Source organism: Pleurodeles waltl, chromosome 6 (assembly GCF_031143425.1).
Source record: "Pleurodeles waltl isolate 20211129_DDA chromosome 6, aPleWal1.hap1.20221129, whole genome shotgun sequence".
NCBI lineage: Eukaryota > Metazoa > Chordata > Amphibia > Caudata > Salamandridae > Pleurodeles > Pleurodeles waltl.
The window spans coordinates 729412108-729431805 of NC_090445.1; the positions used below are offsets into that span (position 1 = coordinate 729412108).

The 19698-nt window shown below is 43.7% G+C and overlaps 1 protein-coding gene across 2 annotated transcripts in view; it reads left to right on the forward strand.

Annotated features, from left to right (window-relative positions):
• The window catches only part of FAM204A (family with sequence similarity 204 member A), a 313312-nt gene that overhangs the window by 27181 nt on the left and 266433 nt on the right, over positions 1-19698 (forward strand). The gene's annotated exons all lie outside the window — the stretch shown is intronic.

A 19698-nucleotide genomic window follows, 5' to 3' on the forward strand; every position in this document is an offset into this window, starting at 1 on the left:
CCATCTGACCAAGCACCTAGAAGAATGAATTTATATGAACATCATGGGACTGTTACTTATATCAGGGACACTTCTAATTAAATTAGCCACGTACCTCTCAGTTGTGTATATCTGCCTGCATAAAGGTAAACTCAGTTTTAACAATAATCCTATCTGTAATAAATAAACACATGTACATCACATTCAGTCGCCTTAGTGAACTACTTTACAAAGGTATTAATCAGAAACCTATAGTTCACATATAATGTAACTCTCCTCATCTTCTATATGTGCTACATAGGTCAATCTATATCTCGTAATGTGCTTCAGGTAAACACTCGACTATGTTTCACTGCATGTTGGAATTTTACATACAAATATATGGGGCGTATCATCCCTCATTCAATCAAGAGGCCAATGTATGCCCATATTATAATGTTGTGGTTTACTTCCCATCTCCTTTGTGGTTTACTTTCCAAAATAAAGGGGTGTCAAGTCACCAATCACCCATCAATGAGAATCGTACCCTCTGTTTCTCAAAACGCCACATCAGTGGCTGAGGTAACATAACATTATTCCATTCCTTACTTAACGATGAGCCAACCAAACCTACCACAAATAAATTAGACTAAAACCACAACACATCGTGTCCACTCATTCCACTGATCCCTGTTGAAAGACGCACTGAAGCTGGTTTCCAACTTATGTGCTAATGGCCTCCAGAAGACTAGACTGACCCTACATCTCACTATTGCCTTCATGGTTAGGTGTGTACATCTCACTATTGCTCTTATGGTTAGGTGCATAATTGGTCAATACTAACAGTACCGTAGAAATCTATTGGTCTTGAATGGGAAGCTAGACTGCTAACACCAGTGGTAAACTTTGGATAGCCCTCTAACTCTTTATGTGTTCGCATGTTCGTAGGTTTTGAAATAAAAGCCATATATTGCACCATACGTTATGTCATTAGAAATTTACATGCATAAAGGCAACATGGTGCAGATTTCATACCCCTACATTTGTACAGTCAAGCAGGAATCCAAACAGTAGGCCCTGCAGTGAATGATCACGCCCATCTCTGTGTATTATATCAAATAATTACATATATTCACAACATTTCTGGTATAGCCACTACTAGTCCTTATCTAAGTATATCAAGATATACATCAATCAATGTTGGGAACCACCCACATCATATTTACACTACTTTCAGGGTGACTGCTACTGATCTCAGTTTGGAGACATTGTTTAGGCCATGTATCATAAGATGATCCATCCGTCTGTATTATCGATGCAGGATTCCTACCCAGGAGTCCAGTTTGACCACTTCCAAAACGTACCACCTCATCATGTTCTGTGTGTGTTGTAGTTCGGTGACATTTTTAACTGGTGGCGTGTCCTCAGTTCGACACCTTATCCTGCTTCGATGTTGACAGATCCTCAGTTTCACCATTTGGGTTGCTTGTACACATAGAGTAGGTGACAAGGACAAATAATCATATAAACCACATCTTTACTGTTGCCATTCGACCAACCACTTAATTCAATTTTCATATCCGCTATCTCAGTTCTTTTGATATCCAATGTGAATTTGCATGCTCAACATTTCCCGCACCTAGAGTGGCCTCTAATGGGTGTTAGTCCCCATGCTTCAGTTATAGTCTCTGGTTTATGGGATTTGCTATGTGCCTGCACAACATGATTTTGTATGCTTTTATTTTGCTTAAAAGCAAACATTAGGGTGGTGTTAATTTAATCTCATATAATGCGCCAATGCCTATTGATGACTTTGCTAATGACATTACTAGCTGGATTGTACGTAGTAACCATAATCGTACGTTCATTGTTCATGTTGGACCCATCTCTGTGAGTATGTAAGGTCTCCCTGGGAGAATACCGTGCCCTTTTTAATGCGAGACGTACTGTTTTGTGTGGGTATCTACTCTCAGCTAGTTTGGTTGATAGAAAGCCTGCTTCCTTGAAGTAATCTGTTTTTAACATACAACATCCCGTTATACAGAGGAATTGCCCGTATGGCAAGTTATCATGGGGGATCTGTGTGATAGCTGTTTATGCTAATAATACGTTCTTGTCTGTGTGTTTTCTATATAATGCATATAATATCCCATCTCTGTTTTTCACCAGTGTCTAAATAGTTAATCTGTTGTGTACTATACTCGTGAGTGAATTGTAAGTCTGCATCCTGTGAGTTAATCCATTCCACAAAATCAAGTGGGCCCTGGCTTTCTCCCATATCATAAAATGTCAACAGTGTATCTTCTCCAAATTCTAATGCTAGATCTATACAGATTAGAGGTATATAGAATTTTCTCAATCTCGAACTCAGCCACCACCAGATTTGATATATGTGGGGCAGAACAAGCTCCTATTGCCATGCCCTTTTGTTTGTAAATAATAGTCACCCTTGAACATAAGGTAGTTCTTATTCAGGGCAATCTCACTCAGTTGTACAAGGAATTCTGTTGAATATTTTTTTTCCAGATCAGACTCAAAGGTCTTCCCAATGATATCCAGAGTAGTTCTCAGTGGAATATTAGTATATAATGACTCTATATTGAGAGTTACCAAACTCTGTTTTCCCCATGTCAAAGTCAGTATTTTCAATACAATTTATAAAGTCCATACAGCTTCTGGCGCAGGAGGCAATTTTGGGCACATATTGTTTAAGATATTGATCCACATATTGGCTCTATAACTGATCAACAGCCTGAAATAATCAGATGTCCTGGTGGGTTTTGACTATCTTGGTGTATTTGGGTAATGTGTACATGACCGGTGTCCTAGTGTATGTTTTGTTAAGGACCCATGTTCCTTCTCAGCTGTGGATCCTAGACCCAAACCATTATGTGACCCCTCTCACTTCTTGAATTTGTCTAAGGGGGTTGTTCTGCAGTTTTATGTAGTGTTTCTTCTACCTGGAGCTGCCTTATAATTTCATGCTCATATTCTGCTGTAGCCTGTATAATATTAGCTCCTTCCTAATCAGCAGGCTTCAGTGTAATTAGTCTGGTTTTACTTAGATTTACTAATACTGTTTTCATCTTTCGTGATGTTGTAATGTACATAATAATTATTTTCTTCTAACATTTGAATTTACTTCCTTACCAAATTCTTAACAGTTAGAATCTCTGTTGGCATGAGGTATGATGGAGGATAAAACATGGAAGCCATTTGTAATCCTGAATTTTCTCTAGCATTATCAGTAAATCTGGGCCTGAGTTAGAGGTTGGTAGATGGGGTTACTCTGTCACAAACATGATGGATACCCCGCCTGCCGTGTTACAATTCCATTATATCCTTTGGAAGTCGTAATACAGCAGACACAATATCTGTCATGCGCAATCCGCCAAAATCTAAATCGGGCCCTCTGTCTTTAAAATAGAATCTCAATCTGATTTTTCTTTAAAAAAAAGTGAAATATTTCACCACCAATTATACCATCTTTGCTAATCAGAATCATACTGTTAGGAAGTGGAATCTTGATAAAGTCACAAGCCTGTCTTGAAAAGCCCAAGAGACCCCAGCATCCCCAGTAATCATCCAAGCCATAAGGCTGAGTGACCCATTCATCGTCAGTTGATGGAAGTTGCTGTCAGGATCTGTCAACATGGACGGTGGTGGGGCAGTCGTTTTGGAAAATCCATACAATATTCCAGAAGATCTGAAAACCAAGCTGCGACCTCCACATCGGAGTGACCAGAACCAAACACTCCTGTCAGCAAACCTGCGCTGTAACGCTGGTGATCATGGAAAATGGCGTGAGCACATATCCTGTATCTCCAAAGGATTCAACCTCTTGCTGAAAAAGCCTAGTAGCTGGTAGTCCAGTTGGGACTCAAAAAGATCCACCTTGCATTGACCCCATTTGTCTATTATGAACCTGAAAATCTCCAGGTCCAACCACCAATCGCTGAAATCTTTCAAATGACGGAAGCTCCAGTCGGCCATGCGCTTCAACTTGCCCGGGAAGTGTTCTTCCCTGACCGCAATCCTTTCTAGGTAAAAAAAACAGAAGCTCTTCGCCAGCGCTGCTACAGCCCTAGATCTTGTACCGCCTAGGTGATTGATGTAGCAGACTGCCGACACATTGTCTATCTTCAGGAGGATGGAACACAACACCTTTTCTCTTGTTAGAGATTGCACTGTGAGGGACCCTGTAAGCATTTCTAGCAGTTGATATGTAACCCTCACTCCTGCTTGGATCACAGGACACTTGTGGTAACTTCTCTGCAACATGCGCCCCAGCCTAAAAGGCTCACGTTTGATTCAGCAACCCCTTTTGTAACCAACCCGCAGATGGCCCTTCTGTTCTAGGCCATCATGTGGTCTAGCCACTGTTGCATTTCCGTCTTGGTCTTGGCACAACCAGGACATTATAAGACAGTCCTTTCCTCAGACGAGCCACCTTGAGTCTCTGAGGAGCCCTGTAGTGAACTGGGCATGGAAAGATTGCTTGGACTGATGATGCCAGTAGCCCTACTATCCGAGCAAGGTACTGAAGAGAGATGTACTCGCTCTTTTGTGTGTCTTAACTCCCTTCTGAGTAGTAAAAGTTTCCTGTGAGGAAGATGCCGGAACTGAATCTATGATGAAGCCCAGAAAACACATCAGTTGTGAGTGCAAAAATTCAAATTTTTTATTGCTGATAATGAAGTCCAGGTGCTGTAGGAGAGACTGGGACTACTCCCGAAGGGAAGGGTCGTCCAATCCTGGTGTAGGATCAGAATATCATTAAGATAGATGATCAGCCTGATGCAGGTGTAATGTAAAACCTCCACCACTGGGCGCGTAGCCTTGGAGAAGCACCACAGAGCAAAGTATAGTATGAAAGGCAGTCCTATAAACTAGACAATGGTGATCCCATTAACTGAAGAAACCTGCAGTGTGGAGAGAAGATTGGGATGGTGGAGTAAGCATCCTTGAGGTCTAGTCACACCATCCAGTTGTGCGGAAGAAGAATCTCCCATAGAATATGGACACTATTCATCTTGAAGAGATGGTAAACAAACTATTGTTTGAATTCCCACAGGTTTGTCGGTGACCTCATCCCTTTGTCTTTCTTTTGGACCCAAAAAAAGTTTGCAGAGGAATCCTCTGGGATGCACGGTAGCTGGCACAATCACCCTTTTGTCCAGAAGGGAGCTCACCTCCTGAGAAATCAAGCAAAAGTCTGCCTGTTAGTGGACAATGGAGGAGGGTCTTCTGACATGAACAGGAGTCCAAAAGAACTCTATCCGGAACACCAGCATAGTCTGCAAAACCCATGTGTCCCATGTCAAGTGTGGAAAGATGCAGTTGCACTCCCACTTTTGTTTAGGAAAAATATGTACTCCTTACCTGAAGCCCCACCTAGGGCATTGGTGACTCCTCAAAATCCGCCATTGCTGCCGTGACCCGTGCCTCAGTTTGGGAAGAAGTCACCAAAGCAGTTCAGCGCCTGGTACTGTTTACGGCTGTTTGGAAATCTCTGAGAGGCTGGGGAAAAGGAGTGGTCAGAAGAGCCCCTCCTGCCTCTGCCAGCCCCCCTTAAAAGGCGCTTTGTAAACACCTGTTTCGTAGACTGTTGGGCATTGCCCAAAGAGGAGAATGGCGTGACTACTTGCTTAACTCCTTAACGGGTCTCCAAAGAGTTCCCTGTTTGCTGCCACTCTACCCTTTGTAGTAGCCAGTTCCCCCCAGCTTGGGACTAATTCTTAGGCGAAGGGAGCATCATCTTTCAGACGAGAGAGCACAATTAGCATTCCTCAGGAAACATTCTGCTCTCTGCACCCAGCTTGATAAAACCCTCAGTGAAATAGGGTTGCCAGTATCCTTGGCCTCCTCAGCCATATACTGAATCTTAGTCAAGGGGCCTAGTATATCCAGTAATTTATCCTGGCAGGCCTTCCAGGAATGGACAATCCCCTTTTTGGATCCATTGACAAATTTGGTGATAAAGGTGGCTGTCAGTCTCTGGCGTAAAAGCCACTTTCTCCCTCTGCCCTAAGTTGTCCCCTGACCTTATATAGGCTTTATCTAGGGGCTTCCTTTTGCTGTTAGCCACATTTACCAGGTCCCTCTACTCAGTCCGCAAAACGCAGGTTGTAAATATCATCTGGGTTTAGCATGCCTTCTATGTCACTAACCCCCACTGCCTCACCATAGTTGAGGTTGTCATACCTAGGATGCTTAAGACCGCCGTCCTGAATCTCCAGGGTCTACTGGGCCTGGGTTCAATGTTTGACTTATTGCCTAGGCCTCGGTGCACCAAGTACTCCCGTCATCTGTTCCTCTGTCAAGAAGAAGCTCTTGGTAGTCGACAGGCTTAAGCCCAGGTTGACCGAGACCGCCAGGATCCAGGGGGTAGAGGCTCGGATTATAAAGAACGCCTTTTTGAAGGTGTCAGAGGGTGTGGACCCAGGGGTCTTAGTCTTAGTTGTGCCTGAAGATTTGCCCACTAGATGTGGCCTAGAATCCTCATGAGGTTCTAATGGCCTCCAAGAGGCTGTAACTTACCCCAGTGGGGGGTACATGCTGCACTGAGCAGCCACTAATAAGATCTGTATGTTCATTGCCTGCATGGCAAGGGACATTGCTCTTTGCAGAGTAGCATCCACTTTATCAATGTCTTTATCTTGGGGGAATTGCTTCTTCCCACTCCCAGAAAGGCTTCCCTTTCTGGCACCTGCCATGGCTGATCAGGGCCCAGTCATATTATTAAACTGGCTATGGAGATTGACACCAGACACTCTCTGACAAGAACTAATATGTAGGGGCTTACAAGGCCAGGTCTGCAAATCGCCCGGGAAATACAACGGGCTGCTGTCCCAAGGTAGACAATAGCTTCAGCTGAGACCCAGCGCTGTAACTCATAGCCCAGCAATGAAAGGGAATTGTCTTATGCCACATTAAGACAGAGGATTTGAATTTGTGGTACATGTTGGAAATGGCCGCAACTCATAACAGATCTGTTGCGTTGCGAAGTTGAGCAAGACTAAGCAGAGCACAAGTGTCCCTGTGGTTCTGGCACACTCCTGTCGTGACCCATCTTGAGGCTGCGCAGCAGCTTGGCCCTACTCCCCGCCATTCGGAAGCTGTGCGTAGCCCAGGAGCAAAGCTGGTGGAGGCATGCCTAAAAGCAGACACGGCTGCTTTGTGCAGGTGGAATTTTGCGCCCCAAAACCAGGAAATAAGCGAGGAAATGAAGGTGGATCCTCGCAAGATGCTTGGGGCTAGGCAAACACAGGGGAAAGTATCACACTCTAAAGGTACAAAGCCTAACAAAGTACAGTAACTTTACCAATTGTTTAAAAATATAAATATGATGAGAACATGAACAAGACAACAATCCATAAAACCACTTTAAGGAAAGCAGTTATCTGGCTGCTGAGCAATGAAGAAAGGAAGTTCTTTTCATTAAAGAGGATTTGATGGGCAGCCTGAACTATCTGATTGGTGGACTTTTATGTTTGCTTCGACTCATATGATTTGAAGTCCCTCACTTTATTTGGATTGTTATATGTGGTTAGGCTTAAGAGCCAAATAAATGAAGAAAGATAAGCAGAATCTTCGCCTCCAATCCTGACCTAGAACTAGATTGCCACACTGCACTGGACAGGGATGTGGAATTCCTATCGCCCGACGCCTGGGACATCTTGTTTGGGGTCAAGGTTTTCATGTTTACTTTGTCCTTCGGACAAGTAGGCCCAACCCTCTGCAGCACAAACCCTTTGGCTGCCAGTTTACAGAGAGTGGAATTCTCTGCAGTTGAGGTAATGTGTTTCCAAAAGATAATGCTGTTCGAACTTGTATTTATGGTTCATTATTTGAAAGCCTTCATTATTAGGGTGAGTGCTGTAAATAAATCTTTTAAAGGTCACACTTCACTACCGACGTTTGTTCCAGTACAAAAAAAAACAAACGTGTACACACGTTTGAAAAGTTCAAGCTATGAGGCTAAGTATAATGCTCCCAGAATGCTCTCTGATTAGATGCAAATGTTTGCAGAAGCTTGTTAAGCAAGAGAGAAGAGTCTTTGCTTTTAAAATAAAATGTTCAGAAAAAATGCAAGTAGGGAAAAAGTTTCGCTACCATGAAATTTTAGGTGCTATTTCTTTGAAGTGTCATTTAATAAAATGTGTTGATGCATTCTAGTATTTCCAAAAAATATTTCTAATGGAAAATCAGTGTAACCATTTTTAACACGATTATGGGAAGCATGAAAATAAACAAACACTGAAAAAAGTCAACTGATCTGACATATTTTTATAAGTCTTTTAGTTTCATCAATGCGTGTCTTGTTTTGACATGGCTTTTGTAACACTTTATTGTTGTGGGAGCTACCAGGCCCACAACATTGTAACAAACACTGGCAAAAAAAAAAAACGTTTTTTAACTCTAAAAGCACACGTTGCCACCAGTGGCATAACAAAGGCCCCGCAGCCGCCCTCCAGGGGACCCCTTCAGCACAGCACCTGCCCTGAGTGAGTCTGGAGAGGGGGCTCCTCCATGTTCTTTGCATAGGGGCAACCTCCAGTTTTGTTACGTCACTGACTGCCGCTGTAGTTCCTGACACTGAACAAAACTACTTTGTGTGCCAATATGCTCTTTGTGGAAGAGCAGAATGCGATCACTCACAGTAAAGCCAGCCGATAGAGAGAGAAATAGAAGTTTAACAAAAACAAAATGTCTTTGTTAACACCAGACCCAATTAGGGACCAAGACCCACATGTAGGTAGCTTTTTGCATGTCGCAAACAGCGAATTTCGCTGTTTGCGACGTGCAAAAAGCACATCGCGATGCACAAACCCAGTTTTGCGATTCAGTAACCTGGTTACCGAATCGCAAAACAGGTTTGCGACTCGCAATTAGGAAGGGGTGTTCTCTTCCTAATTGCGACTCGCAGTGCAATGTAGGATTGTTTTGTGACCGCGGGCGCAAGCCAATCGCAGTTGGCACCCATTTCAAATGGGTGCTAACCCATTCGCAAAAGGGAAGGGGTTCCCAATGTCACTGTAAACATTTTTTCAGAGCAGGCAGTGGTCCTGTGGACCACTGCCTGCTCTGAAAAAATGAAATGAAAACATTTCATTTTTCGTTTTTGTAATGCATCTATTTTTCCTTTAAGGAAAACGGGCTGCATTACAAACAAAAAAAACTGCTTTATTGAAAAGCAGTCACAGACATGGTGGTCTGCTGTCTCCAGCAGGCCACCATCCCTGTGAGGGCCGCCATTCGCAAGGGGGTCGCAAATTGCAACCCACCTCATGATTATTCATGAGGTGGGCATTTGCGACCCCCTTGCGAATCGCAGATGGTGTCAGGGACACCATCCTACATTCGGATTTGCGACTCGCAATTTGCGAGTCGCAAATCTAAACCTACCTACATGTGGCCCCAAATTCTTTAAAAAAGTCACAATAGTGCACCCATGGTATATGCCTTTGAATTAGTGGCTTTCAAGAGAAGTATACCAGGAAATCGTACCCCAATAAAATATTTGTGAACTGTATTTTAGCATGGGTAAATACGCATGTGTAGATTTGCTCATGTGAAAATCTATTGAGCATTTGCAAGTTCATTTTCCCTCCAGCCACTTTCTTCCCAACCCTGGAAGAAGTTCTAATTCTGCCATTGTCAGGAGTAAATGTCCAACCTTTCTTATTATGGGAAAATATTAGAGAGAAGCTGGTGAAAATCTTTAAAACATGCAGGTTAGTAGGTTTGCAGACTCAAAGGCATTCCAGCCCTGGAACTATTGCTTACTGCTTCCTCCAGCCCCAGTATGCAGATCTGCAGAAAGGTGGCAAAATAAGGAAATTGCTACAGTAGGGATTGAAACTGCAAGTATTCAAGCCCTACCATGGTAGTAGCCCTGGCATAATCAGAGAGGCTATTATCCGAGCTCTTACATAATGAGATTGCTGCCATAATTTGTCGCCACACTACATGGCACCAGAGGGACAAGTAGATCTTTTTACAGGACAAGTAGATTTGAGAAGCAACCTGTCCCCTGGACAAGTAGATATTTTAATAAATTCCACACCCCTGACTGGAGCAGAGACATCCCAGGTCTAGTGGAACTACAGAGGGAGCTCAGACCAAAAGAACCAACAAAGAAGGAGCTTGCCTTGAAAGTTTTGTTTTGGTGGGAAGAGATCAGGCTGTCAGGGGCAGAGCTGAGGCTCTCAGAAGCAACTTGAAGTCTCCGTTTCGGATTGTCCAAAAATGCTGTGCTGGACGGTTGGGAGAGGGGTGGAGGTATGTTGTGACATCTGCAAATTGGCCAGAGACACCTGACCCTTAAAACATTCCACCCCACTTAAAAACCCTGGCACAAAGTAGAGACAATGGAGAAGATGCTGGAGCGACAATAGTGAAAGATGCAGCTGGAAGGAGAAGCTACTTGATGCCATGCAAGGTGGATTTTATGACTTTGACTCTTGCTTCCCCCAAGACTAGGATAGGTCTCTTCAGGCCCAATTGAAAAACTGAGGGACAGTTCGGGGAAAGACCTGTTAGGAGGATCCTGGATGGTTTCCTTTTGACGTCTGTGGACTGCCTTGGACTCTACTGCTTCCTATGGGGCCCTTTAAGAAACCAGGAGGCTGTGTGGCCTGGGGAGTCCCACCAAGCAAGTGTTTTTTTTTTTGGTGGCAGGTGATGAACAGGCTGTGCTAGATGCCCCCACTAGCAGGAGAATGGCCCCAGGAACCCAGTAAAGGATAAGTTTGGCGCAGGGAGCAGTAAACATCCAGCTCCCCATTTCCATGTCTGGGGAGAGCAGGAGCACTTCACTGTCACATCCACATCTTTGCTTACCGCGAGTGGGAGAAAGGAGAACAGATATGCAGAGGCACCACAGGGCTCGAAAAATCATAAAGTTACTAGATCTTAAATAATCTACTCGACATAACTGTAATGTACTTGATCTGTAAACGGGTCTTAAATTGTGTGATCCTAGGCAAATAGTTTACAGAGTCACTTTTTTCTTAATTCTCACATATGACTGCACCTTCAAATATGTGAGCTCAGCATTTCTGCAGTACACAAAAATCTCTTTTGTTTGTTTAATTAGACTAAAGTTTGCTGCATGCAACACAAGAATCTAGCCCAGATACCCACAAGGCCTAGCCCACATAACCTAGGACTTCTTTTAGTTTACTAACAACATTGCCATCAGGGCAGGAGTGTTTCTCAGTATGTTTAAACACTCAATTTTACTAAATATATTACGAAAACCATATTGTCATCTACACACAGTAACTTTCCAAGAAATGTCCAAAAAAATCTCTCCACTAACTTGCAGCTTTACTGATAAAACTATATAGTGTATTAACAATCTGTGAAAACTGGGTTTCCGAAAAAATATCATTTGCACATTGTAGGAACCTGGCTCTGTATATACTATATCAAAATTAGATATAGTGTGAACAGAGTCCAGGGGTTCCCCAGAGGCTTGACAGAGTCAATAATAGCTAATATTAATGCTCTATTTGTGTTAGTGTGGTCAAGCAGTTAGGCTTATCAGAGAGTAGTGTTAAGCATTTGTTGTACACACACAAGCAATAGAAGAAGCACACACTCAGTGACTTAATTCCAGACCAATAGGATTTTTATTTAGAAAAATATGTCTTCCAAATTTATTTCTACAGGGAGTGCAGAATTATTAGGCAAATGAGTATTTTGACCACATCATCCTCTTTATGCATGTTGTCTTACTCCAAGCTGTATAGGCTCGAAAGCCTACTACCAATTAAGCATATTAGGTGATGTGCATCTCTGTAATGAGAAGGGGTGTGGTCTAATGACATCAACACCCTATATCAGGTGTGCATAATTATTAGGCAACTTCCTTTCCTTTGGCAAAATGGGTCAAAAGAAGGACTTGACAGGCTCAGAAAAGTCAAAAATAGTGAGATATCTTGCAGAGGGATGCAGCACTCTTAAAATTGCAAAGCTTCTGAAGCGTGATCATCGAACAATCAAGCGTTTCATTCAAAATAGTCAACAGGGTCGCAAGAAGCGTGTGGAAAAACCAAGGCGCAAAATAACTGCCCATGAACTGAGAAAAGTCAAGCGTGCAGCTGCCACGATGCCACTTGCCACCAGTTTGGCCATATTTCAGAGCTGCAACATCACTGGAGTGCCCAAAAGCACAAGGTGTGCAATACTCAGAGACATGGCCAAGGTAAGAAAGGCTGAAAGACGACCACCACTGAACAAGACACACAAGCTGAAACGTCAAGACTGGGCCAAGAAATATCTCAAGACTGATTTTTCTAAGATTTTATGGACTGATGAAATGAGAGTGAGTCTTGATGGGCCAGATGGATGGGCCCGTGGCTGGATTGGTAAAGGGCAGAGAGCTCCAGTCCGACTCAGACGCCAGCAAGGTGGAGGTGGAGTACTGGTTTGGGCTGGTATCATCAAAGATGAGCTTGTGGGGCCTTTTCGGGTTGAGGATGGAGTCAAGCTCAACTCCCAGTCCTACTGCCAGTTCCTGGAAGACACCTTCTTCAAGCAGTGGTACAGGAAGAAGTCTGCATCCTTCAAGAAAAACATGATTTTCATGCAGGACAATGCTCCATCACACGCGTCCAAGTACTCCACAGCGTGGCTGGCAAGAAAGGGTATAAAAGAAGGAAATCTAATGACATGGCCTCCTTGTTCACCTGATCTGAACCCCATTGAGAACCTGTGGTCCATCATCAAATGTGAGATTTACAAGGAGGGAAAACAGTACACCTCTCTGAACAGTGTCTGGGAGGCTGTGGTTGCTGCTGCACGCAATGTTGATGGTGAACAGATCAAAACACTGACAGAATCCATGGATTTCAGGCTTTTGAGTGTCCTTGCAAAGAAAGGTGGCTATATTGGTCACTGATTTGTTTTTGTTTTGTTTTTGAATGTCAGAAATGTATATTTGTGAATGTTGAGATGTTATATTGGTTTCACTGGTAATAATAAATAATTGAAATGGGTATATATTTTTTTTTGTTAAGTTGCCTAATAATTATGCACAGTGATAGTCACCTGCACACACAGATATCCCCCTAACATAGCTAAAACTAAAAACAAACTAAAAACTACTTCCAAAAATATTCAGCTTTGATATTAATGAGTTTTTTGGGTTCATTGAGAACATGGTTGTTGTTCAATAATAAAATTAATCCTCAAAAATACAACTTGCCTAATAATTCTGCACTCCCTGTAGAACCACAAAATTCAATTTGCAGGTACGTACGTAAAGGTAGTTTGCATAGTTATAATCAGGACTTTGAATGGAATTAACAATGTACACAGTTTTTCTTAAAATGGCAAAAAGCTATTTTAAACGTGGACACAATGCAATTTTCAACAGTTCAAGGGAAAGGGGTTTGGGGGGGGGAGTACAGTACTGTTTTGGAGGTAAGTAACCAACTTACGGTTAGGTGCAGAGGTCAAATAGGAGCCAAAATAACGCGGGCCCCAATCGAGACGGGGTACTCCGGTTCTGGTCTACTTGCAGATAAGTACCCGCATTGTCAGAGGGCAGACCAGGGGGGTTTAGAGGAGCACTGGGTGTGCCCTAAGTAGGCACTAAACACGCACCCTCAGCGGCTTGGGGGCGGCCGGGTGCAGGGTACAAACAGGGCGTCGGGCTCCCAATGGATCTCCATGGGGGGACCCTGGGGTCACTTAGACGCTGCAGGGAAGGCACAGGTAGCTCCTCGGGCAAGCCACCGACTGGATAGGGAGGAGGGCTGCCTGCTGGTCACTGCTGCACCGGTGGTCGTTTTCTCTCAAGTCTGGTGACTGCAGATGCAGTGCTTCTCCAGGTGCTGGATATCTTTTTCGCAGTCGGGGGGGGGGTGGTCCTCGGGATTCCTTCTGCAGGCATCGTGGTGGAGGGGTGGAGAGATTAGCCCAGAGTGGACACTCGATTGGAATCGCCTGGGGATCCTCTCTGAATAGTTGGGCCACCTGGACACAGGCCGTGGGCGTCAAGTGCAGAGTGGGTTTGGACTCTGAAGCTGGAGTGAGGTGGGAGTCCCTTCGAAGTAGTTTCCTCTTCTTCTTGTTGGACAGGTCCGCTGTCTACGGGAGTTTCTTGGTCCTCGGCGATGCAGGCAGTACCCTGGAGGCTTTTCTTGTGCAGGGTCTTTGAAGCCGCAGACGGGCCGGTAGGGCTGAGGCTGAGTCAGTTGTTGTCTCCTTTTCTTCCCTGTAGGGGGTTTCAGCTCAGCAGTCCATCATCTTTTCTTGAGGTCGTCAGGAATCTGAATCTCTTGGCTCAGAGATCCCTTAAATACAAGATTTAGGGTTGTTTTAGGGGTTAGAGGGCAGTAGCCAATGGCTACTGTCTCTGAGGGTGGCTACACCCTCATTGTGTCCACTCCCTTTGGGGAGGGTGGCACATCCTTACTTATATTGGCCCTGATCCCCCTAACCGAGATGGAGGATTCTGCAGGGAGGAGGTCACCTCAGCTCTGGACAACTTAGGGGGGGGTCCTGGCTGAGGTGGTCACTCCTCCCTGTTTTCCTTCGCTTTCCCGCCTGACTTGCTGCCAAAAGTGGGGCTTTGTCCGGGGGCAGGCATCTCCACTAGCTGAAGTGCCCTGGGGCAGTGTAACTCGAGGCTTCAGCCTTGGAGGCTCACTGCCAGGTGTTACAGTTCCTGCAGGGGGGGGGGCGGTGTGAAGCACCTCCACACAGGACAGACTTTGTTTCTGACCACAGAGTGCACAAAGGCACTCACCCCAGGTGGTCAGAAACTCGTCTGGAAGTGGCAGACTGGCACAAACCGGTCAGTCCTACACTACCAGGTTGGCTAACATACAGGGGGCATCTCTAAGATGCCCTCTGTGTGCATTTGTCAATAAATCCCACACTGACATCAGTGTGGACTTATTGCACTGAGAACTTTAATACCAAACTTCCCAGTAGTCAGTGTAGCCATTATGGTGCTATTGAGTTCGCAATGACAAACTCCCAGACCATATACTCAATATGGCTACCCTGCACTTACAATGTCTAAGAATCGACTTAGACACTGTAGGGGCATATTGCTCATGCAGCTGTGCCCTCACCTGTGGTATTGGGTGCCATGTTAACTTTGCCCTTTTTTGCCCCACTAGCACATACAAACTCCAAGGCAGTGTGCATGGGCTGAGTGAGGGGTCCCCACAGGGTGGCATAATCCATGCTGCATCCCTTGGGAGCCTTCCCTGGCCACAGGGCCCTTGGTACCATGGGTACCTTTTACAAGGGACTTAACTGTGTGCCAGGGCTGTGCCAATTGTTGAAACAAAGGTACAGTTTTAGGGAAATGACACTGGTGCTGGGGCCTGGTTAGCAGGATCCCAGCACACTTTCAATCAAAGTTTGCATCAACAATAGACAAAAAGTGGGGGGCAACCATGCCAACAGTGGCATCTTCCTACAGTATCAACATATAAAGTATTCTGATTTGTTTTCATCCTATTAAAATATTTTTTAATCTCACACAAATATGAAAAAGGCTTTCACAACTACTGAAATATATTTTGAAATGTTTGCACAGTTGGCTTAGTCATTTAAATGTTGTGTGTTAGGACAAACCTGACTCCCTATATCCTTTTATTTTACATTCTAAGCAGCAGGTCACACAGTTCATCTTACAAAGTCCCGAACTCTGCATTCAGAAGGGAAATTAATTGTAAGAAAAGCTTACTTTTGACCTCTGTCTATAAACACAGAGCAAATGTGACATTAGAACAAGATTTAAAGGCATCTTTTATTGCCCCTCCACTTTTCAACTGAACAGAACACCTCTTCATTGTCAACTCGCCAGAAGGGAGGAGTAAATATTAAAAATAGCTGGACATGATCAAATAAGACTGGGAGTAGTCGAGTGGATTTTTCGAGCCCTGCACCACCAACAATGTGTCCAGGTGTTGTGGGGGCCTGCATAAGGTGCAGCAGTCCACCTGGAGTGTTTTAGAAAAATACATCCCTATGTTTTTGAGGCCACAATGTCAATGACGTCAGGGAAAGTCTGCCCTCCTTTCGACTCCTGAACCTGGAGCTTTTGTGACTTGTAGAGTGTAAAGAAAGACTTTGGCACAGGTCCTTTTGAATTCATATTCTTTAGTGACAAACTTGATATTGAGCAGTGCATGTTTACCATTATAAAAATGCTTATTAAACTTAGTACTGCTTCTATTGATTTAAATGGTTCTGCAAGTTGAGTCGTATGTGTCTGCTTTTATTAATGTACTGACATCTCTTATAATCTGTCAAATTGACTAAGTATAACATGTGGTTATTGTTTTCAATGCGGGACATCATGACAAAGCCAGCAGGTCTGTCTCATATATAATGAACCTACTTTACATATTGTAATAATAAATATGGTATAAGTGGGTGTATTGGGATTTTGCGGTTCAAGGCTCACTAGAAGTGTAATGTGACGAGGGTGTCACCAAAAGTATTTCTATTTGAGTATATGTACATGCATGTGATTTAGGGCCATATGTACAAACACATTTTCCCATAGACACAGAATGGGCAAAACTGCTGGCTACATCTGGCCCTAATTGTATGTTTGCTTTTTATAAGTAAAGCAATGACTGGAGAGTAATTTGAGTGTTGTTGTTGTTGTGTGCCAGCAAATTGGGAGTGCTAGCCCACACCACCTTACCTAAGTAGGCCGTTGAATGCTCTGCTTTGCTACCCTGAGAGAGTTGAGTGCTACAATGGTTTTACTTTGTTTCCATTAAAAAGACAATTGCTGACCAAATACTAGTGATGGAGCTCCAATCCTTCACTACTGATACCCAACTTTTATCCGATTTGGGCCAACATGTTTCTGCCCTCATTTCTGCCAGAACTGGTCAAGGTCATTCATGGGTCCCTATCTCTTGCTTTGTCATACAGAAATATTTGTAAACTGTTCATTAAGCCAAGTTACCATTATTCTATGTTTTTAAAGAATACTCAAGGTACCTATGAAAAAAGGAAATTCTTTAGGTTTACCTTGGAGTATTGTTACCTATTTCTTTCTGGATCACTTCTTTATCTAATATCTTTTGCCAAGAATTTCCTCACACTGAGGTTGAGACCGCCGTTTTAGTACCATCTTATATGGTGGAGTGAGGAAGCTGATGATGAAGCATTCCACAAGACATGGATGAGGCTTCCTCATCCAGTATAACAGATGCACCTACTCATCATTTTGAAACGGTCAGTCTCCCATTTTTGTCCTGGGAGAAGACCCTAATCACCATTGCTTTACTTATAATCGTTTACTGTTTACTTGAAGGGTAAGCTATGGTTGTACCTGTGTCTCTGTCTGCGTTAGGCATCTATTTGAGGCAGAGTTGTCCTCAGTTTTATGGACATGCCATTGAGTTTTCATCTTTATCTCAGAAACATTAGTGGTTATGACAGCATGGCATCATAACCAACCAAAAAGGATTGTACCAGAGTAAGCACTAATTCAGCGGTTCCCAACCTGTGGTCTGCGGACCCCCAGGGGTCTGTGACACATTCCCAGAGGGTCCGCAGGCCTGAGCTGACAGGAAGACCCTTTTCCAGCTGGGGCCTTTGGACAGAAACATGCGTGTTTTTATATTTTTTACTTCCTTAGTGAAGCAGTTTTGAAAGCACAGCAGACTTTTCTTGTACATCTAGCAGCTTTCCGGCAAAAATAAGTGTCAAGATAACTCTGGTGATTAATGTACCTGTTGGTTAGAGATGGGAGTTTTGTCTAGTGGCAGTTTTGACTCATTTAAGGTAGCACTGATGGTTAATATGCCTGCAGCAAAGAATGCATGTCATGCAAAGAACAATATTTTATGTGCATAGCACAGTGGATTACTGCTTTTGTCACAGAGATTTGTTTTGTTTAAGTGTAGTTCATAACTTACATTCGTAATCTAGCACAGTGAACTATGAACTGCCATCAAAGAGCTGGATGCAAACTGCATGGCATAAATTAGAAAGTTATGTTTTATCCCCAGTCTTTCATTTTCATTATGCTGTTAAACAAGGTTAGCTTGCATAGAAATACATTCTTATTAAAGTCAACACTAACCGCTGTGTTATATTCTGAATCCTGAGTTTGTGCTTCTCCAGATCAAGCACTCTTAGAAAATGCCTACCATGTGGATGACATATAAATCCTACACCTTGTAGTCCCCTGTAAAGTGCTCTGACACCCTGCACTTGTACGAGAGGTGCTAAAAACAAATGAATTACATTTGACAGAGGCTATGGAGAGATGATAGGCCCTTATGGTTTTACTTCCTTTCCCCACCACATATTTATGTGAAAAAGCTTTCTCAGATCTTATGTACCTAAAAAATAAAAACAGAAATCACTTGGTAAGTGTAGAATCTGACCTGCGGATTTAGTTTTCCTTAATAAAACCAAACATTGAAAAGTTAGTTGTCGAGATGCAGCGCTGTCCTTCCCAATAAAGTTTTTTGATTTTTGCATTTTTTTTAAATATAAAATAATTATATCTTTACTAATTCAAGTATTTGTTTGGTATGTGCTTAGTTGTGCATTTGTTTTTGCAAATTACTGTTTTAATGTTTGAAATTTAAGTCAAATTGCTTGGGGGTCCCTGGCTTGCAGCAGTGATTCAGAGAGGGGACCTCAGGAGTCAAAAGGTTGGGAACCACTGCCCTAATTGATGTTAAAATTGGAACTTGGATTTAGGGAGGTCAAGGGATAATCTTTCTATTTCCCAGACGTGGGTCCCTTGGCTCCCTGCACCACTGGATTTAAGCTAGCCTGGCTAAAGAGGGGTGAAACCCCAAACACGGTCCCAGGATGCTTATTTCCAGTCTAGGGAGGGCCTGGCTTGGAAGTTTGGGCTGGACTGTTCCCATTGGGAGCAGAGTCAAGACTGATCTGCATATGGCTGGTTCCAAATGGGGGTGACATGGCAAGCAACCAGTTGCGGCTCCTCCACTAAGGCGGAGGAGCATCGCCCCACTGCTCTGAGCAGTGCGAAAAGGAAAAAATAAAATGATAATAACACTGTGTTATTATCATTTTATTTTTTCAGCGCCGGAGCCAGGTTAGGGTGGGGCAGGGCTGAGTTGTGTCACAGGGAGCAGGGGTGACAGTTTGGCAGGCTGTGTTGGGCCGGCCAAACAGACGCGCACTTAGCATTTCTTCACCAGGCTGTATTGCGCAGCTGGGTGGAGAATGTGCACAGGCTCCCACTCCCTGTCTGTGCGCCGAACCAGGCTGCTGAGACCAATCACAATGCTGCTCCCATGGTGGTGACAGCCGTGTCATGATTGGCTTAGGGGAGTTTGGGAGCCTGTGTGCTGCAGAGAGTCAGGAAGAGGACAGAGGAGAGACGGAAACCATCTCCCTACGGAACAAGTAAGTGTTCTTTTTTAATTTTTAATCCCCCCACCCCGACCTGCCCTGCCACCCCTGTTCTGTAGCAGCCGTGTTTCAGTGTTTGAAAAGTTTAAGCACTCCATCCTTCATTTGATTTTTTGGTAAAACTACAGAGTCTACTGTGAGACCTTTTATTCACAGACTCAGTCCCAATGAGGGATTGGCTAATTGTCCAGTGACCTATGTATCTTTAATGTTATGTGTGCCATTTTGTGAGTCAGAAAGCACTTGTGACTCCCAGAATAGTTTACAGCGTCATACTGAATAGCTGTTAAGAAGGTTCCTGTAAGGGTTATTAGCCTCTTATTGCCCATTGGTGTGGTATATGCA